Source organism: Triturus cristatus, chromosome 2_2 (genome assembly GCF_964204655.1).
Source record: "Triturus cristatus chromosome 2_2, aTriCri1.1, whole genome shotgun sequence".
Classification (NCBI taxonomy): domain Eukaryota; kingdom Metazoa; phylum Chordata; class Amphibia; order Caudata; family Salamandridae; genus Triturus; species Triturus cristatus.
This window is the reverse complement of record NC_140582.1, coordinates 25078370-25102208: the sequence shown is the minus strand read 5'-3', so window position 1 is coordinate 25102208 and position 23839 is coordinate 25078370. Positions and strand designations below refer to the sequence as shown.

The window sequence follows — 23839 nt, the reverse complement described above, 5'->3', positions numbered from 1 at the left end:
ATCTGAAGGAGAGTGTTCACTTCCCTCCACTATTTTCTATCAAAGTCAGCTATTTACGATTAAAGATGTCAACCTAGCACTAGACTGCGTGACTGGGGGTAGAGCCCCAGGAATGGATGGCATTCCTGCCGATGTGTTTTTAAGTGATAGATCATCTTGGTGTCAGTATTTTGAATGGTTAGCTAATTCTGTGGCTAAGGGTGCACCTATCCCCACCTCATGGAAAGGTGCGGAAATAATTCCGGTTTTTAAAAAGGGTGACAAATCACTACCCAGTAATTCCAGACCTATCAGTCTTATAGACTCAGCCCAAAAACTCATAGGGCGACTAGTGCAAAATAAACTGCAATCTTGGGTAGAAGAAAACGATATTTTGTCCCCATATCAAGCTGGTTTTCGACCCTGTACTAGTTGTGTTGATCAGGTTTTTTATTTTTTAGCACTTTATTGGAGGAACGTGACCTTGACCAATGGGACACTTTATGCGGTCTTTGTAGACCTGAAATCAGCCTTTGATTTAGTCCCCCGTTTCAAACTTTGGAGGGTTCACGCTGAAGCAGGGATGGCGCCGGAACTGTTAACGCTTCTTGTCCGCTTGCATGAGAACAACTTCGCAAGAATCAGGTGGGGGGCACAGGGTGAGGTGACCGACTCATTTCCTGTCGAGCATGGTGTCCGACAGGGGTGTGTTTTGGCACCTACGTTGTTTTCTTTATACATCAATGGCATAGTAGATCACCTTAGTTGCTCCCCCACGGATGCCCCGGTATTAGCAGGGGCTCGCGTGCCAGTCCTCATGTTTGCGGACGACACGCTGATAGTATCCCGGACTCCGAGTGGGCTCCAGAAGGCAATGAACGCGTTTGGAGATTTCTGTCAAACGCGTGGACTTGAGATAAACACCTCCAAAACCAAGTTTATGTCCCTGAATCAGCGGAAAACATTCAAAGGTGTAATTCATTTTAATGGTACCCCATTGGAACAGGTTGAGGCATTCACGTACTTAGGAATATCTCTCCAGAGTAACACGAGCTGGAAAAGTCACATTGATATGGCTGTTTTAAAATTTCATCAGTTGGCGGGTGTAATTGCTTCTAAGCATTAATCTTCTTTAACCAAGCCTATTACTCCTGCCCTAGAAATCTACAACATGAAGGTCATAAGTCCCTCTTTGTATGGTTCAGAACTGTGGGGTTTAACTAACTTGAAACAACTAACATTGGCAGAAAACAAGTTTATATGCTGTTTAGTTGGGGTTCCCCAAAGTACCCCCACCGTTCCGCTTGCATACGATCTTGGCAGGAAAAAAATAGAGGATTTAGCACGGCTACATCCCCTACTTTACTGGAGACGGATCATGACAACTCCCGAACTAGCCCACTATGCTACTGCCCTGAAGGATATCATCAGGGCAGATCGTTTCCATTCAATTCTATGGTTTAAGGAAATTAGGGGTTTGTTAACAAAGTTGGAACTAGACCACCTATGGGTTGACCCAAATGGTTCAAGTTTCCCATCAAAGTTAACTTTGAAAAAAGGGGGGCGTGGCTTGGCAGCCGATGGGCATGGACGCGTGAGCGACGAGCTCCGCATCCAGCCCAGCAATTAATCCTGCTACGAGTGTCCCCCCGGCGGTTTGAAGCTCCCGGAGGGCTCCTCCTGCCAACTCGGGACCCCTGGAGCAGCCGGGCGGGGTGAAGTGCGGCGCAGAGGGCTGGCGCGGAGCCGGAGAAGCAGCGGAGGCGGGCGGCCGTCGGCCATGTTGGGCGGCCTATGAGGGGACGGGCAGCAGCGGCCCACAGTGCCGGAGGAGCTGGCCGGAAGTGAGGCTGCGTCGGCTGCGGGCACCGGAAGTGCCGGCCTGGCCCTGCCGATCGGAGGAAAGCTGCAGAGTTCGCCTGCCATGCGGAGCCCGGGGCTGGGATGCCCGCAACGCTGTGACCTAGCTGCGGTATCTGCGCTGCGGTGAAGCGGCGACACAGCGGAAGGCACTGGGCTTGTGCCGGTAGCGGAGGGCCTGGAGCTGGAGCGCCCGCAGTAGGACGCCACGTGCTTAGTGGACCAGCGAGGTGGGTGACCGGCGCAGCGAACTCCTCGGAGGTGGCGGCTTGGCTGGCTACAGGTGGCGGACTTGAGGGCCTGGCTTTTGGATGGTGCCCACCTTGGTGCGACAGTCCCAGCGTTCCTCGGAGGACAGCGGTGGGGGTCGGACGGTGCTCCCGGCCACAGCAGCATTGGAGAAGGCTGGGGGCCGCTCCCGTCGGGGCGCCCGGTGAGAGGCAGGAGGGCGCTGGTTCCTTGTGGGCCGAAGGCAAGGTGGTGCAGGTCCCTGAGGCCGGTGAGGAGGCGCACTTCCTGCAGATCTGGTGAGCGGGCCTGGAGGCCGCTTGGGGAGGGCCCCCCTGACGAACCGCCTGGCCGGAAGAATGGGCAAGCCGCGACTCAAGCCGGGGGGAAATCCAGTGGAGTCGGCGGAGATTCTGCCGGTGGCTGCAAGGGCGGCACCAGCGCCGACTCTGCAGCGGGCCTACAGCAGCGACAGCTCGACCAAATCCTACAGGCCATAGCGGACACAAAAACGACGCTGCAAAATGATATCGCTCAGGTATCCTCGGACCTGGGGCTGCTCCGGGCGGACCACAGGAAGCTGGTGGACAGGGTCAAGACCACGGAGGACAGGATGGACCTGGTAGAGCCAGCGCAGAAGGTATTGGAGGGCCAGACAGCGGATCTCTTACGGCGGGTGGTGACTCTGGAAAAGAGGGCTGAGGACGCTGAAGGGCGCAACCGCCGCAATAACATTCGCGTAGTCGGGCTGCCGGAAAAGATCGAAGGGGGAGATATGCTAACCTACCTGGAGACCTGGCTGCAAGAGGTGGTGGCGCCCGAGGGACTTACGCGGTTCTTCACCTTGGAGAGGGCGCATAGGGTACCGGCCAGTCCCCCGGACCCGGGCCGACCGCCCCGGCCGGTGGTGGCCCGCCTGCTGCATTATAAGGACCGGGATATCATCCTCCAGAGGGCCAGAACTTTGGGACCCTACCAGGTGGAGAACGCTCGGGTTTCTATTTACCCGGATTACCCCATGGAGGTCCAGCGCAGACGTACCTCATTCCTGGCGGTGAAGAGGGCACTGCGGGAAGAGGGGCTGCAATACTCTTTGTTGTTCCCGGCCCGCCTCCGAGTTGTGATGGATGGGGCGGCTTCCTTCTTCACTGACCCTGCGGCAGCCTGGAGTTGGCTGGAGTCGGCCCGGACCCGAGCGGCGGCGCATGCTGATGGGGAGGGGCCGCAGGGTACCCCGACGAAGGCCCGTCGCAACAAACGCAACAGGGTGAGGACAGCGGGAGCCCGATCACCGGGTGCGTCCCAGACGGCTCTGGAGAGGCAAGCTGCGCTGCGGGCGGTCTCTGTGATTTCCGGGGCCACAGCCTCCCAGCCCAGCGAGGATTCGGGCTCTAGGAAGGGCACAGAGGACTCCCACTCGGACGGTGCTATCGATGAAGCGGAGGTGCTGCCAGATGTCACCCCGGGGACGGCGGATGGACTGTTAGACGCTTGAAGGTTTGGGGAGTGCTCGGGCCATGAACTGAGGGACATGGGCAGGGAGGACTGGGTACATGGGGAGAGGGAGGCTGGCCCGGGCTTGCTGGGGCTCAGGGAGGGACCGGTACCAGGTGGGGTCCATGGCTGGAGATTCTGGAGATTATTGGGGGCCCTGGGGGTGGGGGCGGGGGAGCCTGCAGGGAGTGGACCGCTGGGGGGGGATTGACGGAGTCTGGGCGTGGATGCTCTGGGGAGGACTGCCGTCAAACCCGTCAGGCGTAGAGCCACCACCTCAACCTCACGGACATAGTGAGACTCTGGTGGCTACCAGAGTGTTTGGTTTCTGTTTGGGGGAGCATTTGGATGGGTGACTGTGGTTTAGAGCCTGCTCTGGGGAAGGGTGGGGAATCGGGGAGTTGGGGTGTTTTAGGGTTCCAGGGGGTTGTCAGTGTGCCTGGGAGGGGTGGGAAGGGATGGGTGGTTCGGCGATGGGATGGGGACCCCCCCTGAATTGAGAATCGTGACTTGGAATGTGAGGAGGCTCACCTCTATGGTGAAGAGACATAAAATCCATGCCTACTTGGTGCGGAGAGGGGTTTAGGTAGCCTTCCTTCAAGAGACCCACTTAGACAGAGAGGAGGGGAAGGCATTGCAGAGGCGCTGGCGGGGTCAATTGTACTACACCACCTTTTCAAGGTTTGCCCGGGGGGCTCTGATCTGGGTGAGAGCCGGTGTCCCTTTCCAACCCCTGATGACATTGGTAGACCCAGAGGGCAGGTTCGTGGCAGTGCAGGGGCGGCTGGACGGGAGGGACTTGAGCATGTGTAGTGTGTATGCCCCTAATACGGACCAGGCTGCGTTTTTCTCCAGGCTGTCGGGGCAGTTGGTGGCGTATTTGACGGGGCCGGTTGTGCTGGGGGGGGATTTTAATTCGGTGACAGATGTGGAGCTGGATAGGTCCCACCCTCCCCTGGCGCAGTCGGCGGTGCGTCGGGTGGCCAATAGTCGACGTAGCTGGCAGGCGACTTGGGGTCTGGTAGACACTTGGCGTACTCATCACCCGCTGGACAGGGACTACTCCTTCTATTCTGCCCCTCATGAGCTGTATGTCCGATTGGATGGTATACTGTGTTCTCCGGACGTCCAATCGCTGATGCGTCATAGTGAATATTTAGCTAAAACTCTTTCGGACCATAACCCCTGTATGGGGGTGCTGCAGTGGTCCAGGCAGCGGCAAGTTATTCCCACATGGTGTCTTAACCCCCTGCTTCTGGAGGACCCGGTCTTCCGGGCTGAGGTTAGTGACTACATAACACAATATTTCGAGCGCAACTCGGGTACGACGGCAAGCCAGGCGACGGAATGGGACGCGTTTAAGGCGGTTGTTCGGGGGGTTTGTATATCATCCACAGCCGGAGTACGGAAGACGTTATTGAAGGAGGTAGATGGGGCGGAGGCTCTGCTGCGGGCGGCGGAACGGGCGCATCAGACGGGGAGCGGTGAGTTGGCTGCGGTTGCTGAGGCGCGTGAGGGTGTGGCGGTGCAGGTGGAGAAGCTCCGCTGCTTTGACCATAAAAGCTACTTAATGCGAGCGCACGCGGAACGCGATAAGGTGGGATCCCTTTTGGCGTGGCTGGCGAACCCGGCGGCCCGGGGGGAACCGATACTTTCCCTGGTCGAAGCGGGGGGTGCCCCGGTTTATTCTCAGAAGGGGATAAATCAGCAGTTTGCCGGATATTACGCTGGGCTATACGATAGCACCATGGAGGGGGAGCCTGAGGGCCTGGCAGACTTCTTGCTGGAGGCCCGCCTTCCGCGACTAGACCCGGAGATGGGGAAAGAACTTGGCGGTGCCATATCGCTGGGCGAGATTCGTGCGGCGATTAGACACATGGCCCTTCGGAAAACCCCGGGGGCAGATGGGTTGCCTGTCGAGTTCTTTGCGGCGTTTCCGGATCTGTTAGCCCCGCAGCTGCAGGTCCTCTACAGCGAAGCCTGGCGGCGTGGGTGCTTACCCGCCTCTGCTCGGGAGGCGATTGTGATACCTTTATTAAAGCCCGGAGGGGAGGCCGACGCTCGCACGGCGTATCGGCCGCTCTCCATGTTGACGGTGGACTACAAAATATTGAGTAAGATACTGGCGTCGCGCCTTCTGGGTCATATGACCGCCTTGATTCACCCGGATCAAGCGGGCTTTATTCCTCGACGGAGCACGGCCACTTCAGTGCGACGGTTGTTGCGAGTGATGGAACTGGACCGGGAAGTCTTCCCGGAGGCCTGCACGCTGTCGGTCGACATAGAAAAGGCCTTCGATAGTGTGGAATGGCCTTATTTATACCGAGTGTTGCGGGAGTTCGGCTTAGGGGAGGACTTTGTGCGCTGGACCACGTTGCTTTATAGTGAGGCTACGGCCCGGGTGAAGACGGGGGTCACCATATCGGCCTCCTACCATGTCCGGAGGGGGACAAGGCAGGGGTGTTCCCTCTCCCCCCTGCTGTTTGCGCTGGCCATTGAACCTTTGGCAGCTCATGCCCGACGAGGGGGTGCGTATGTAGGAGTTTCCCTGCGGGAGGATACACATTATATCTCCCTCTATGCAGACGATCTGCTGATGTTCTTGGCGGATGCGGCGGGAGCGCTGGAGGGAGCGGTTGCCCTCTTGGAGGAGTTTGGTCGGCTGTCGGGGCTTAAGGTCAACTGGCGTAAAACGTGTTTGTTCCCGTTGTCGCAAGGGGGACAGCCCCCGCAGGCGTCGGGCCATATCCGCTGGGAAAGCAGCTGTCTCCGATATCTGGGGGTTAACATTTACCATACCCAGACTGATTTGCTGGAGGGGAATGTGGGTAGAGCGCTTCGAGGCCTACGGGGTAGCATGGGGTTCTGGACTACGCTCCCGCTCTCGTGTGCTGGGAGGGTGGCGCTGCTGAAAATGGTGGCGCTGCCACGGCTCCTTTACTATTTTCGCACCCTTCCTATATGGATCCCGGCGTCGTTCTTTGCGACGCTGCGGGTGTTAACCACGAGCTTCATTTGGGGCTCGGGAAGGCGCCGAGTGGCGCTGACCACCTTGCGGTGGCCACGGGCGGAGGGGGGCTTGGCGGCACCGGACTTTGAGTGGTACTATCTGGCGGCCCAGCTCCAGTGGCTCACGCAGGCGGTGGCCAGGGAGTACAGGGGCCCGGAAGGCCCTCAGGGCAGACTAATCCCGTGCCATGTGCTGGCCTTTATAGTCCTCCACCAGAGGTTGGACCTCGCTCAGCTCACCTTGGAGGAACGTACCCTCCGGTTATGCTGGAACAGATGCCAGAGACGGGCCGCCATAGTTCACCCCTATGCCCCGGAGATCCCCCTGGGGATGTGTACGGCGTTCCCGCATGGAGGAGATTGGTTGGGATTAGCGGTCTGGGAGGAACTGGGGGTACAGATGGTGGGGGACTTATTTAGAGAGGGAGTACTGCTACCTTTTCAGGACTTACAGGACTCTTATGGGCTCCCGCGGGGAGACTTCCTGCTTCATGCGGCCCTGGTGGCGAGCCTCCAGAGGCATTGGAACGTGGGACTGTCGGAGCCGCCGACCGCCGCGGGTTGCCAATATGTAGTGATGGCGGCGGGGACGGCTAAGGCCATCACATGCCTCTATCGCCGGTTGTTGACGGAGAGCCTTCTCCCCCTGGGCGCCCTGAGGGAGAAGTGGGAAGCGGACCTAGGGAAAGAGATCCCTGAGTCCACGTGGTCCACGCTGGTGCGGAGGGCCTGGAAGGGAACGAGGAATGCCAGGTTCCAGTTGGTCCAGTTTTTTACGCTACATAGAGCATACCTGACACCGGCCAAGATACTGCGATATTTCGGGGGAGCGCACTCTCAGTGTCCGCGGTGCGGGGTGGACGGTGCGGACTTTCGACACATGTTTTGGTCCTGTATGCAGTTGGGTGACTACTGGGAAGCAGTGGTGGATTGCTTGAACCAGATCATGGATCGCTCCATTGCCCCGGAGATGGGGACCTGCCTGCTGCTTTGGTTTCCCCACACTCGCCGCACGAAGGTCACTAGCAAATTTTATGATCTAGGGCTGATAATGGCCAAGAGGGAATTGACTCTGCACTGGAAATCCCGGGGGGGACCTAACTTCCTGCGCTGGAGATCGGCATTGGCACGTTGGGCAGGGGCTGAGGGCACGCTCCGGGTGCAACTGGCCCTCCGACGAGATGACGAAAAGGCGCTGGCGACGGCCCGGGCTTGGGAAGCGTTGGTGGTAGAACTTCAGGGGTTGATGTCCGAGACGGGGGCTGAGGAGAGTGGGTCGGACGGGGAGGAGGTAGTGGGGAGCGGGGAGTAGAAGAGGCGAGACGGCGGGCCCTGACCGCCTACACACTTGGCTGGGCAAGCTGGAAGGTCCTGTTGGTTTAGGGAGAGGTTGGGCTCCTGTATTTTATTGACCAGGGAGAGGGGACGCATCGAAAGTGGGACCGGGATAGGAGATGGGGGCACACTGACAGAGGGAGGGAGAGGGGGGGTACGGGACCGGGTGGGAAGGTTGAGCCGTCTTCGGGAGAGTCGGGGATGCTGGTACATGTGTGGTATTTCCTGGACGGGTGGGGATTGAGAGCTGATTGTTGTCTTGTTGTGTTGGAAAACAATAAAAAATGTTTCAACAAAAAAAAAGTTAACTTTGAAAAAAATGTACTGGGATATGATCTTGATGTCTGCCCATAGTTTTGGTTCAAATGCTAAGCTAACGGATCGCTTTCTTGACATTAAATCCCTACCATCTTGTGAGGCTTATTGGGATATCATAGAAAGGCCCCATGATAGAAAACTGTATTTCCAGTTCAGAATCGGGACTCTTCCTGTAAAAGCGTTCACCCATAAATGGTCATCTACTCGGGACATCAAGTGTCACTGTTGTAAAGATCTGACTGAGGATATAGGCCATCTGCTGTTTGTATGTCCCCTGTACACTAGCCCTCGTCGCAAGTGGCTAAAACCAGTGTGTATAAATCTGGGGACACGTAGGTACACAGAGGCTTTAAGAATACTTAAATCAGACTGCACACCCTGTATGGCAATTGCTGTCGCAAACTTTTTAGGGTGGGCCTGGATTATACGCACCCGCACTTTATAGCCTCCAGATACCAGACAATGAACTTTATGACATCGAATAATGTATGACTAATTTTTTAAATTATGGGGTTTTTTTAATTGTTTTAATCCACTGTTGCTTAAATTTTTTAATTTTTGTAATCGACAGCACCATGGTTTAATGAGTTTTTAAACAAAAAATGAATTCCATTTTGTAGTATTAATAGTGTTGTGTTAGGATGTACACTCGCTTTTATGACATGCTGTCGAATAAAGCTTTGAAATTGATTTCCTATGTGCTCTGCTCCAGTGCTCCAAAGCCCCAACTACTCCAAAGAATTCATAGTTCAAACTGATGCTTCTGAGGTGGGGGTAGGTGCTGTATTATCACAACTGAATGAAGAGGGCCAGGATCAACCAGTAGCTTTTATTAGCAGAAGGTTGACCCCCAGAGAGAAACGTTGCTCAGCTATAGAGAGGGAGGCCTTGCTGTGGTCTGGGCCTTGAAGAAGCTGAGGCCATACTTGTTTGGCACTCACTTCCTTGTTCAAACACACCATAAGCCCCTCCTATGGCTAAAACAGATGAAGGGTGAAAACCCCAAACTACTCAGGTGGTTCCTTTCCCTACAGGGGATGGACTTTACAGTGGAACATAGACCTGGGAGCAACCATGCCAATGCAGATGGCCTCTCCAGATATTTCCACTTAGAACTTGAAGACTCAACTGGTCAAGGTTAGTTTAATGTCCCTGCGTTTGGGTGGGGGGGGGTTATGTAGGAGAGTGTCATCGACTGCATAGTTGCCCCCAACTTTTTGCTGATATTTTGACTGTTTTATGACTCTAGCCAGGCTGTGGCCCTGCTATCCAGGACCCCAGCCTATCTGATTCTTCTCTAAACTGATGTGAGTACCCTAGGTACAACCCAATTGGATACTGAGGATACCCTGTCAGCCCTTGTAGATTATACCCTAGGTACCCAGGGTATGGGTCCCTCAGAGGCCTACCAGGGCTGCAGCACTTATTGTGCCACCCTGGGACAGCCATACCAAATGACACCACCAGACCACCACTGTGGTCTGGGTAAGGTGGTGCTTGCACCCCCATACAGGGATACAGGTAGCCTGTATCCCACCTATGTACAACACATGTATTCTCATTGATCACCCCTCATCAGGCCTTGCTAATCCTACAAGGCAGGGTGCTGAGATGTGTGTGAGGGGGACCCCTACCTGAGTAGGGACCCTCTGCAACCCTCGTAAGAATCATTGCTGGGTTGTTTGTAGTGTAGCCATACCATATACTCTTAACCGCATTATAAGTATCGCGATAGCGTGATAACTTGAGAATGGCTACACAGAACCATATCGTGTTTGGTGTCAAACATGTAGGAATCATACCCCCAGTCCAGCCATGAGCATGAGGGCATGATTCCCCCCTGCTAGAGGGGCGATATGGGAAAAGCGGCAGAATTTAGACACCAATTTAAAAGTGCACACGTATCACAAAATGGATGCTACCCGCCACCCACACGACTCTGGCTGCCTGTTGCTGGGCAAAACCCCAGCCTCGGCAGCTGGACAATAGGGATCCTGTTGCAGGGAGGTGCCAGCACCTTCCCAGACAGGCTATGTGGATTGGAACTGGGTGGGTGCACCATAGGATGCCTTTCAGAGTTGCACGTAGGCTGCTACAGCGCCTACATTCTGCATACACCACCTGGAACCGGTTCAGGGGCATCCTGTCCCTCGCCCAGGTGGGAAACACACAAAAGTGAGAGGGTGTAGCCACCATTTCCCGCCTCAACTCTCATAGGTGGGCTCTGATCTGGACCCTCCCCTAATCTCTTGGATAAAGGTGAATACTGTGTCCCCAGAGCCTCAGATTAATCTTGGACTTGACAGACTTGACCTTCGACAAGCTGCTGCCCAGCTGACTGAAGAAATCACCCTTGGGGTAAAGGAGTTACCCCCCTGCTTGGCAGGCACCTGAAACACTGCAAGTGACCCGGTTGGAACTTCGCTGCTCCTTCGGACATCGACAACTCCTCTCAACCTTGAGGTGGGTATCCTAGCATCCCAGAGGCCAGTGAGTGTGCCCAGCAAGTCTGAGCACTGTGGACCGCGTGGGTGCCGAGATCCCCAATACCCCAGGACACCGGCCATCTCTTGCATAGCACACGACCCTGACCAGTGGGGAAGTTGTGCTTTGTCCCAATATTGAGCCAACCTCTCAGCAGCAACTGTGCCAAAGATCAGCACCCTAGCCCACCCCTGTGGCCCGTGGGCACCCTTTTACGCACGCCAAATTGCTGCCTCCCGTGGTCCCTTGTCTTTCGACTTTTGGGCCCTAGTGGAGGTAAATCTTTACTTTTAAGAGCTCCCCTGGTTGTTCCAGGCCTGCTCTACAGTCTCCTGGACGGAGACCTTGCTCAGACCTCGTGAGTCTGCACCAGTAGCTGATTTGTTCATCTTGCGTGGGTTGCGGTTGCCAAGGCTTAGTGGATCCAATCCGGACACTAACACCGCAGCGACCCTCATCCTTCGTGGGCAGTCACCCTTCAGAAGCTGGCCTTCCGTGAAGCCTCCCGGAGCCCGTGACTGCAGATCCAAGCTACACCTTTTCCACTTGAAACACCCAATATTGAAGGGCTCTTTTCCTTGAGCTCCCTGGTCACTGTGCAATGACCCAGACTCTGTCCCCTCTGCTTTCAGGTTCTCCTCTACAAGTTCTACAACTTCATTCTTCACGACATCATCAACGCTTTTGGCTAGCAGCAGTTTTGTACATTTTCCCATTGAAAATCAGCCCGCGACCCGACATCGAAAACGACCTATGCACCCAGCTTCCCTGGGGGAGGTAACAGTGGTACCTCGGTACTCCCGTGGTAGTGGGCTCCTCAAAAGCTTAACTCTAAGTTTTTAACTTTGAACTCCTGCTAGAAGTGTCTTTAATCTTTTAATATTAAACCGTGGCATTCTCCATAGGCTTTAATAGAGATCCCGATAGCAGCTATTTGCACTGCACGCGTCTCCCGTGGGTCCCCTTCCTCATAACCTTGGGTGGATTCTAAAGGGGCCAGCGATCCTAAATGCCCTAGGCATTGTCGGTAGAATTGTCGTGGTTCTTATACCACTTTTTTAATATATAGTTTGGTCCCCCCCTGGGGCCCTGTGATTCCAGTGCTATTTATTGTATCTATAAAGGCTTGTTTGAATTGTAACTTTTTCAAAAAAGGGAGAGGGACCCCTATGACAAAGGAGAGGGGCACCAAATGTGACCTTAGTCAAGAAAAAGCCTCCTTGTCACCAAAACATTCAGACCAACACACCTTTCACACCAAGGGGATGAGGATGGACAGCACAAGCATAAAAACCAATAAGAAGAAATAAATCAGACAAATTTATTAGACAATGTATAAAAAAATATACAGATACAAAAGATGTACAGAGTCAAATGGTTAATAATGAAACAAAGACAATGTCATCATATCAATATACAAGTGTTAAAAAACAGTCAGTCTAATCTTAGTCAAAGATAAGAGAGACCTATACAGTAGTAAACAACACAGCACATAAAATTGGGAACAGCATAAAAGGAAAAAATAATAATAATCTAGGGAGCCCGCCAGCCATGACCATGTTCCGGCCTCTTCCAGATCCCGTTTGAGCGTGATCTGATCCTCTCTTGCATTTGTTAGTTTTGAGTCGGAGGGGGGAGTTTTATCACGGGCACTCCTCAACACTGAATAGACAGCTCTTTTTTGTCTATGTGGACGCTCAAGGCCTCATGTTTCTTTCAGAACGTGTGGATATCCTGGTTCCCTGTCGGGTAGTATGAGTATACCCCACTGCTTGAAGGTTTCTGTATGTCGTTGTGAGAAGTTGGCCTGGCATATGCTGGTCACTATTTATAGTGGCCACCTTGCAGCAGTCCAATTCGACTCTTAAGGTGATAGGTTAAAGACAACCTTTAAAGAAAGCTATCCTAGTGGTAGCTGTGGAGAGCAGCCTTAAGGCTAAGTCTTGAAGGAGTGTTAAGCTTATTGTTTTACCATAGATAACCTCTTGAATGACCAAATGAAAGAGTAGTCCACACAGGTATATATATAAAATATATGTATTTATTCTAAACAGAATCCCACAAGTCTCTTTATGAGGCTAGAGGTAAAGTTACAATTCAAGAAAAAGCCTCCTTGTCACCAAAACATTCAGACCAACACACCTTTCACACCAAGGGGATGAGGATGGACAGCACAAGCATAAAAACCAATAAGAAGAAATAAATCAGACAAATTTATTAGACAATGTATAAAAAAATATACAGATACAAAAGTTGTACAGAGTCAAATGGTTAATAATGAAACAAAGACAATGTCATCATATCAATATACAAGTGTTAAAAACAGTCAGTCTAATCTTAGTCAAAGATAAGAGAGACCTATACAGTAGTAAACAACACAGCACATAAAATTGGGAACAGCATAAAAGGAAAAAATAATAATAATCCTATTGACTTAAGGAAATCACCAAATCAAGAAGTTAATCAATTGTGACCCAGATTAATATCCCTTTCGAATATGTATCACACAGACCAATAATCATAGATTTTGAGTGGTTTCCTTTTTTAAAAAGCATCGACGCGTTTCGGTGGGCCAAGATTCACAGCCAACACCTTCTTCAGGAAAAGCACAATAAAGTCCCAATAATTAGAATCATATGTCCTTTAGTAGGCAATGTCCATGTGGATCCTGCCAACAGTTCTATACGTTTAATTTATATGTGTTTTCTGGAGAGATTCCGCGGTGAAACACTCCCTTGTATTGATCAAATCCGGGTCTAAATGGACCTCAGGACAACGCTTCTTCAAACTGGATACAGTCTATATTTCATTTAAAGGATTTCATGAGACCTTAAATGCTGTCTCAGTGGTGAATTACCGTGCCTTCCTCGGGTGTGGGTAAACGGATATCTTGTAACCGGAAATGGTGCCGAAGAAGCACTCAATATCGGCTTGTTACGGTATACGTGGCACGGTCTTCCTCGTGGGGTAAGTGACCCGACGAGGAAGAATGAAATGAAATGAAATATAGACTGTATCCAGTTTGAAAAAGCGTTGTCCTGAGGTCCATTTAGACCCGGATTTGATCAATACAAGGGAGTGTTTCACCGCGGAATCTCTCCAGAAAACACATATAAATTAAACGTATAGAACTGTTGGCAGGATCCACATGGACATTGCCTACTAAAGGACATATGATTCTAATTATTGGGACTTTATTGTGCTTTTCCTGAAGAAGGTGTTGGCTGTGAATCTTGGCCCACCGAAAGGCGTCGATGCTTTTTAAAAAAGGAAACCACTCAAAATCTATGATTATTGGTCTGTGTGACACATATTCGAAAGGGATATTAATCTGGGTCACAATTGATTAACTTCTTGATTTGGTGATTTCCTTAAGTCAATAGGATTATTATTATTTTTTCCTTTTATGCTGTTCCCAATTTTATGTGCTGTGTTGTTTACTACTGTATAGGTCTCTCTTATCTTTGACTAAGATTAGACTGACTGTTTTTAACACTTGTATATTGATATGATGACATTGTCTTTGTTTCATTATTAACCATTTGACTCTGTACATCTTTTGTATCTGTATATTTTTTTATACATTGTCTAATAAATTTGTCTGATTTATTTCTTCTTATTGGTTTTTATGCTTGTGCTGTCCATCCTCATCCCCTTGGTGTGAAAGGTGTGTTGGTCTGAATGTTTTGGTGACGAGGAGGCTTTTTCTTGAATTGTAACTTTACCTCTAGCCTCATAAAGAGACTTGTGGGATTCTGTTTAGAATAAATACATATATTTTATATATATACCTGTGTGGACTACTCTTTCATTTGGTCATTCAAGAGGTTATCTATGGTAAAACAATAAGCTTAACACTCCTTCAAGACTTAGCCTGAAGGCTGCTCTCCACAGCTACCACTAGGATAGCTTTCTTTAAAGGTTGTCTTTAACCTATCACCTTAAGAGTCGAATTGGACTGCTGCAAGGTGGCCACTATAAATAGTGACCAGCATATGCCAGGCCAACTTCTCACAACGACATACAGAAACCTTCAAGCAGTGGGGTATACTCATACTACCCGACAGGGAACCAGGATATCCACACGTTCTGAAAGAAACATGAGGCCTTGAGCGTCCACACGCTGAAAAAAGAGCTGTCTATTCAGTGTTGAGGAGTGCCCGTGATAAAACTCCCCCCTCCGACTCAAAACTAACAAATGCAAGAGAGGATCAGATCACGCTCAAACGGGATCTGGAAGAGGCCGGAACATGGTCATGGCTGGCGGGCTCCCTAGATTCAACCCGGCTGTTCGTTGACATCACAACAACCAAAAAGGCCACAACATCTGCCCATTAAGGATTTGCTCTTGGAACATTAATGGGTTATCAAGCAAACTGGGGGACATAGCAACAATATCCTACTTACGATCATTTGAGATAATACTACTTCAGGAGACATGGCTCGTGGAGCCGCAGCAAATAGAAGGGTTCAAAACACATCACATCACATCCCAACCCTGAAACTGATATCGCCGGGAAGAGGCAGCGGTGGCGTAGCAATTTACATATCAATAAAAAACGCTATCACCTCATGGGACCTTGTGAGCCCCTCCCATTTTCTCCAGTTGGTAGGAATCTCATTTAGTACAAACAAAGGCCAGCCCAGGTACATCAATCTAATGAATGCCAATGTTCGCCCAAACTCAGTGTCCAGACAATCCTTCTCAGATGAGGTAACAGAGTCAGTATTAAGAATGAAATCTGGTCCCTCGAATACAGACATAATACTATCTGGCGACTTCAACTTGTGGCTAATGTCTGACCTACAGAAAAACGAGGTAACTACTACACAGGAAATCATTTGGGTCATACCACCGCAGGACCTCCCCCCGGATGGCGCAAGGATGATCGGAAGGGACGCTCCTTACAAAGAAACCTGGAACATCTTGGTCTTAGAGCCCTTAACGGGCGCTTTCTCCCTGACAAGCCACCGGGCCTTTCATACTTATCGAAAAATGGCGCATCCTTAATTGATTATACCTTTGTTAGCCTCTCCCTCCTGCATCAAATATTAGGTTTCAGATTCGGCAACAGAACAGAAAGCGATCACAGCCCTCAAGAAATATCGCAACATACAGAGGCAAGGTCTCAAGCCTTTGGAATCTAGATGATTAATTTAAAACGAATCAAGTGCTCGGTTAATAATCTACAGCAGGTATCAACGGAGGCAAAACAAATTTTTGAGAGTACCAGTAGGACAGACGACGACCAGATTGCTAATTGGACAACATTTGTAACAAAATTGACAGATAGACAGGCAAAATCAATAACGTACGCAAATTCAAAAGGGTCACAACAGCCGACCTCTTGGAATCCAGCAATATGATCAGCAAAAAGAAATATGAACCGGCTATGGCGGGAATTAAAAACAAAGCCAATGGACCCACCAACAATAACCAAATTGAGAGAAATCCACAAACACCTGAAGACAGTAAAAAGAGAACATCGCAGGGCTCACTGGAATTCTTTCTGGGCTAAATTATATCAAGACATTAAGTCAAATGATTCTGCGAGGTTCGGGCGTACCATCAATAGTCTTGGAGGGAATGTCCCAAAAGCCACTTCATCAAACATACTGGAGTCCAAGTGGTATTCTTTCTTGTACATTCACTTCAACAATCGACAAGAATACACAGTTGATCAGCGTCCTGGAGAAGAGGGCAGAAGAGCTCCAAAAGTGGCGAACATGCCTCCAGAGCGATTGGTTAAAACGCTAACCATGGAAGAATCTCCTTACAAAAGCCAAATACCTGAAAAGTTATCAGTAAGATTAAATCACCCAAGCAGTATCGAACAAAGTATAGTCCAGGAGGACCAAATTGAAAAACAGATCAAAAAGGGCCGGGAAGAAGGAGCTCCAGGCCCAGGAGGCATCCCTCCGGCTTTGTTCAAGGAAGATTCGGCCTTCTGGGCTTCTAAGCTATCTCCACTCTTTACTTCCATCTTACAAAAGAACATCATTCCGCCCTCGTGGCAAGGTTCCATTCTTGCACCAATATTCAAAGGTGGGGACAAAAAATCTCCAGGGAATTACCGATTGGTCGCCCTTATCGACAATGAAGCAAAGTACTTTTCTGGGACACTGCTCAATGTACTTCGGACATGGGCCGACGAGCATTCAGTAATTCCTCCGAACCAAACTGGCTTTACAAGTGACACAGGTATCTCGGTTAATCTCATGACTCTCTCTTGCTTCATCGACCAGGCTGAAACCAGCACTAGTCCTTTTTACATGGGATTTATAGACTATAAAGCCGCGTTTGACAACGTTAACAGGGCCAAGCTCTGGCAAAAGCTTTCCAGATTGAACATCCCAAACGGTCTTTTAAGAGCCATACAGATACTCCACCGGGACACATGGGTCAGGATCAAGATCGGGGACGGCTCCAGACTGTCACGCCCGATCGCAACAACCAAAGGACTAAAACAAGGATGTGTCCTGGCCCCCACACTTTTTAACCTATTTTTATAGGACTTCCCGGAAGCCCTAAACAAGGTAAACTCTCACGCTCCCAAACTAGCCAGCTTTCAGCATCCGAACCTCTTGTATGCCGATGATGTAGTTCTCCTAAGTAACACAAAGATTGGCCTACAAAGACTTATGGACGCTACTACCGAATATTCATTAAAGAATGAGCTCCAGGTAAACAATAAGAAAACTAAAATCTTGGCGGTCCGTCCAGGAAGGCCCCAGAAGTTGGCATGGGCCTTAAATTCGGAAAGCATTATAGAATCCACGTGCCACAAGTACTTAGGAGTTCTCTTCGATTACAACGGAAGATACAAAACCCACCTAGAAGAGCAAAAAAAGAAGGGAGTAGCTCTATCTTTCGCACTCAGTTCTATTCATAAGAAGCTATTTGGCCCAACATTCGCCCCAACATTACAAGCAGCACAGGCAAAAGTTATTCCTACACTAACATACGGAAGCTAGGTGCTAAAAGGGCTGGACAGTGGCCATTTAGATAAAATCATTGCGAAAATCTTCAGAACAGTGTTCCAGTTACCAACATACACGTCACCTGCCCAAATCAGGCTGGAACTGGGCATCTGTAACCAATCACTGGCCAGATTGATGAGCTTCTTAATGTGCTGCCAGAAATTGAGGTTGTCAAAAGAAGGCAGCCAAGCGCAACACCTATGGTCTACCCTGCACACGAAACGGTGGCGGGCAGGGTATGAATATTGGGTGAGAGGACTAAAAACCTTAAGCTTGAATGAAGTTTGGGACCTACAAGTCAGTCAAAGCGAATTCAAAAGGCTAGGAAAAACAAGCGCAAAAGAACTCTCTTCTTTAGAAGATAAGGCTCGCAAGAAGAAGTAATGGCTGGATGACTGTCAGATCGTACGACCAGCTGACGCCTCAGGGGTATTTAATCCTGCCGTTCACCACACGCACCAAACTTTGTTTCTTATAACTAAGAATGGGAGTGATTAACTTGTCCTGCAGTCTTCCCAAATGGAAAAGAGAACAAGCTCAGCAACATTGTGGAAACCATAGGGAAGACATAACACACATCCTATGTCTGTGTCCAAGTCTGCTGAAGGAAATAAGGTCTCTTTTACGGAGAGGCTGGATCATCAACAAGGTCAGATCGTGCAGAGCCGTAGTACTAGCCTGCTTTGACCCACGGAACACCAACCTAAACTGTGCTCTGGTAAGGTTTATGGATTGAGCTGCAAAAAAACTAGGGGAGGGGATTCACTAACAGCAACCTCCACCAGGAAAACAACAGCCAGATCCTCCTAGCCGGAGCTCAGACAAAGGAAAAAATAATTGTCAGAGTCACTAAACAAACTGACAAGAGGGGCTCAGCGCACAGGTTGGCGCACTCCGGTACTTAATTTCCGAATCTTGGACATTACCACCATTGCCCCAAAGGGTGAAAATTAACGTATCGGCGGCAGGACTACTACATGTGCACTTTGAAAAAAGGGGGGCCCGGGGGTCTTTTATTAAGGACTTGGGGTTTTATTTTATTTTAATGCTTAAACTTTTATCTTTTGTATCTTGCAAAGGTTTTATTAAATCATGCAATAAAGATTTTCTAAGATATGTGCCCATGACAACACCACGGACTTGGACCGGGGTGGGCCCAGTTAAGCTCATTATTTAGTTTTGTATCTCCAGGATTGTATCCAGAATGTTTTTTATAAGGAGAAGTCATTTTTCTGGATTTTATTGCTGCCGTATGGAGGTGTGAATGACTCCCAGCAAAAGGAACAAAGCAGCCTTGGTAAGGAGGAGATGTGAACTCCTCCTGACAGAGTGGCCTGGGGGGATGTGCCCACCAACTGCACATGCTTCAAAATGTCTTTCCCTGTTCCAGGGAAATAAAACTCAAACCTAAGCCTGCCGAAGCAGCCAGAGTGGCACCAGTCTCAGTGGGGGGGAAGCCTGTTTCAGAACTGATTTATAAGGGGAGTTTCTCATGTTCCTAGGACACACCTCAGGCGTGTGCCAAGAGCTCTGCAGAAGGGAAAAAAGGTTCTGCCATGCTGAATTTTGAAAGAGCAGTGCACTGTGGTATTGTTCAGGGCCAATCCCCAGAAAGTGATGTAAAAGCAGCTAGGGTTGCCCAATTGCCCAATAGGACCTTTTTCTCAATTGGTCAGGAAGTATCTCCCATCCACAAGCTTGTACTAGGCATAAATGGGGATGTGGTATCCTAGGTTATAGAATCACTTCATGAGGTGGTTCTGTAACCTAGGAGATTGGGGCGGTTGAGAGAGACTGGTGTTCCTACAGGTTGGGAAGCCAAAGAGGAAGAGAAAAAGTTGAAATCCAAGATAGTGTATGCCATGAGAAAGGCTGTTAAAGAAACTAAGGTTGAAATAGGAGATTGGGTGAGAATCAAATCTCCAAGAAAAGGTGTAAAGTGTTCCAAATTTAGCATGCCTTGTCAGGTTAAGAGATTATTTAAAAATGCTGTCAAGACTGGTGACAATAGAATTTGGAATTTGAACAGAATTTCTAAATGTTTTTATGAGCCTGAAACTGTTACTTCGTTTTCCAATATTAGACCAGCTTCCTGTCCTGCTGCTTTGAAGACTAAAAAATGTGGGTCTGATAGAGTGCTGGTCAGACCTAAACGTGTAAAATGTACACCTATTCGCTTTAAAGATTATGTTTAGTATTTTGTTTTTGTCTTTCTGTTAATTTGGTTGTTTGTTTATTAATGTAAAGCTATACGCTTTAATGATTAGGTTTAGTATTTGTTTTGTTTTCCTTTTAATTCAATTGTTTGTTTATTATAGGTATGGAGGGGATGTGGTATCCTAGGTTATAGAATCACTTCATGAGGTGGTTTTGTAACCTAGGAGATTGGGGCGGTTGAGAGAGACTGGACTGAAGACTGCGATCTCAGAAGCTGCTTCGTGGAGTGCTCCTGTGGATGAGGTCTACGTGAACTTAAACTTAAATAAACATCTTTTACTTTCTCCATTATACCCGTTATCTTCATTATTACAGGGGCACCCCTGGGTACATCCTTTAGAATACTTCTGGACCTGTGGAAGACAGAAAAAGGGCTGCATCTGCTGTTGAGATAGATCCAATAGCTGGCCCTGCTCTCACTTATACCCAGGGCTAAGATGTAGACTCCAAGGACCAGGTAGCTGACCTCCTCTTAAGTTACAGGGACACAAGAGCAGCAAAAATCCCACCTTCTTGAAGAGCCCAGCTGGCCAGTTGTAACTGAACCTGCCCTGGAACCTGCTGGCTTCTTCCCCTGGAGAGAGCCCTGACCCTCCAGGAAGTATCTATAAGGTCCTAACATCCTTGGATAAGTGTTAGAGTGTACTCCTCTCACCTAACCTGAAAAGCTCTGACTTTGAAACTTTTTCAAGGGTTTTTGCCTGGAGAGACAACAAAAGACACAGACCAACCTGGCAAGCCAATCTGACACAGATGCTTTGACGCTGGGCCAAATATTCAGGATGCTCTCCTTCAGATTTTTCCACAACAGCAAATGCATTTTAGTAGGACCTCACGGAGAAGCTATCTGGCCTCATGAAGCCCTGTTCAGCTACAGCTCTCAGCCTTTCCCCACTGGAAGACTCCGAGCTCCAAAAAAGTGACTAAGGGTCTGATTTAGATATAGTGGATGGGTTACTCCATCACAACGGTGTCAGATATCCTGTCCGCCAAAATGTAAGTCCCATAGAAAGGAATGGTATTTATATTTCGGCAGACAGGTCAGAAGGTTAAGCTCCCAACCGGAACGGTCTTCGTTTCTCTAACTGACATGTGGTTCATCACAGTCTGCCTTAACTAACATCTAGGTACTGATAAAGTGCAATAAGATGGCCGCAGGGGGTTCCTAAAGCTTTTGGTTCTATCTTTCTTTAAAACTTCTAAAAATCATACTTCCATTTCCCTACATTCAATTTTTGTCATTTTGAAGTCAATTTGAAGATTAAAATGTGTCCCATTTTGATCAATCTTAGTGTGAATTTTTTGGCGTGTTATGTTTTCTACTTATTAACTATTTTGGAACTGAAAATGTTTTAACCATTTATCCTAAGTTAAGCCTGACTGCTCTATGGTATGGCTCAGGTTTAAATTATTGAGACATAACTAGACCTAGTAAGCAATAATTCCACTATAACTTGAAGAGGTCTACCATCCACTTCAACTAATAATCCACTTTCTCACAGAGTCCAACTCAATCCCATTTTACACTAGCACCAGCGATTTGTTCAAAGTGTATACTATCCACCCACCGTACTCAGCATTGCCAGCAATGTACCCACAAATGCATTCAGTTCAATCCCAAATGTTCGTTCTTGTTAGTGATGTATCCAAAACTGTGCCATTTTGCTACCCAAAATGTAGTTTTCATTATAAAGCATGAACACATTTGTCCGCTCTTTTCTCCAGAGAATTTGTTATTGTGTAATGTTAAACACCTAATATTTTAACATCCTTTTTATGGCATTTAAATAATATTTAAACTAAACTGAAAAAAATCCATGACAAAGCTCACAGAAAGACATGCTGCCATCTTGCCAGGTCCAAGCAAGACCTTCAAAATCCTCTTATTAATTTGATTCGTCAAAAGAAATAATTCCAGATCTGCTTTATTTACTTTTTTTGTTTTTGTATGTTCTATTCCCAGATATCCCAACCTAACGCTTTCCTCCATTAGCTTTGTACTAGATTTCTTATTTATTATGTTTATTATAAATGTCGAGGAAAGAGTTAATTGTGAGCGGGTAGTTGAACTAAATAATATTTACGGTTTTCATCTGCAGATGTTTTCATCATGCCTATGTTACTGCCTGCTACACACTTTAAAGCACATCATTTGCCACGCATTTCTCCGCAAATTACTCCTCTTATAATAACCAATCAATGTTTCTGAAAACTCGTATCCACCAAAATGTTTTTGGGACCCATGCTTGTTAACACAAACCTACCCTGTGGTCAAATGTTACTCTGCAGTTACTGGTATGTTTTTTAAGCGGCAACAAGCATGTACAATCTAGCACAAACTCATAGCAACTCAAAAAATGAGCTCCAAGTAGCAAGTTATTGCATTTGCATCACAAACAGTTATCAATGGAAAACACTTCTGTAGCACATGGATGCGGTGTTCGGTAGTCCTTTATACATTAAGACAACATGACACATTCTCCAGCAATACCACCTAAGACATGCACTTGCTCATGATGGCAAAGCCCATCCATCAGTGATTCTGAACTAAAGGCACATCCACCCCCACGTCTCAAAGTGCCTACTTCCAAGCCAATATGATTTCTGCAAAGGGAAGAACCAGAGCTAAGGAAGACCATTCAGTCAGTCAGTGATAACTTTATTTCGGCCAAGAGACCATAAAAGTACACATAAGTACATCAATAAGTACAATAAAACAATAAATTATTTTACAATTTAAAAAGAATTAAACAGCACGTTATCATGTGAAAAGTAGATACAAAAATGAATTTAAAAAGATTCGTCTCCTGCGCCACATGCCATATAAATAGCGAGATACGGCAAATACAATAGGGGGGTGGGTATCATAAGTTAGAGACCTAAGGGCCTGCTTAAAGTGACGAAATCCCAAATTCCTGCAAATAGGAATTAACCAACATTTTCTAATTGCGGAGTATACAGGGCAGAAGAACAACACATGTGAAACGGTCTCCAATTTGTAGTTACATGCGGGACAACTTTCCTGATTCTGCGTCTGCCACTTAACTGAAAAGGACCTGACTGGTAAAGTACCGTGTCTTAACTGAATGTATAATTTTCGAGCAAGTGGGGGTTCGATTTGATCCATGAATTGCTCAAATTTTGAGTCAGATTTAACTGTGAGAAACTCAGAAGTCAATCTACCCACTGTTATAGAGCTCGAAAGTATTTGGAGATTCCGTATGCATATCAGTGAGGATAATTCTTTCTTTGTTATTCCGGTACAAAAAGTTTCTGGGGAATCCCAGAGTTCCGGGAGTCCTAGACAGGTGCTGGCAGCTTTGATATGTTGGAGCCAGGGGATCTTTTTAGATTTAAGGAGAGGCCAGATCGCAATGAATTCAGTTCTGTATGAGGCCAGTTCAGGAACCGACCACAACCTTTTCCAATACAAGATTGGTCTGGCACTTACAATCTCATCTATTGAGACTAGGCCAAAATCAAATTTCAAGGGAGTCAGAGGCGTGCTAGAGGGGAGCCCTACAAGTGTTCTTAAGAAGGACTGCTCAACTTTAGTGAGGGTATCTATTTGCTTATGTCCCCACAAATCAGCCCCGTAAATTAAGGCCGCTCTGGCCTGTCGACAAAAAATCTCCAAAACAGGTGACACTGGTTTATAGGTCGATTTTTTAAAAACTTTATTGAGACCCCCCACCAACTGGGAAACCTTAAGCGTCGACTTGGCTATCTGCTTATCCCAGTTAAATTTCTCAGTCAGAGTGAGGCCTAGGTAAACAAAAGTTTTAACCCTTTCAAGGGGAGTGTCGTATAAAATTGGGTTTGGACGTACCCGCTTAGGGGGGTTGAAAATCATAAATTTTGTTTTCCCCAGGTTGATTTCCAGTCCCCGCTGCTCACAGAACTTTACAAAACCATCGAGTGTGTTTTGAATGCC

General features: G+C 48.4%; 1 protein-coding gene across 1 annotated transcript in view; it reads right to left on the bottom strand.

Moving 5' to 3' along the window:
- Positions 1-23839, bottom strand: part of LOC146861778 (uncharacterized) — a 182791-nt gene that overhangs the window by 122057 nt on the left and 36895 nt on the right. The window lies entirely within an intron of this gene.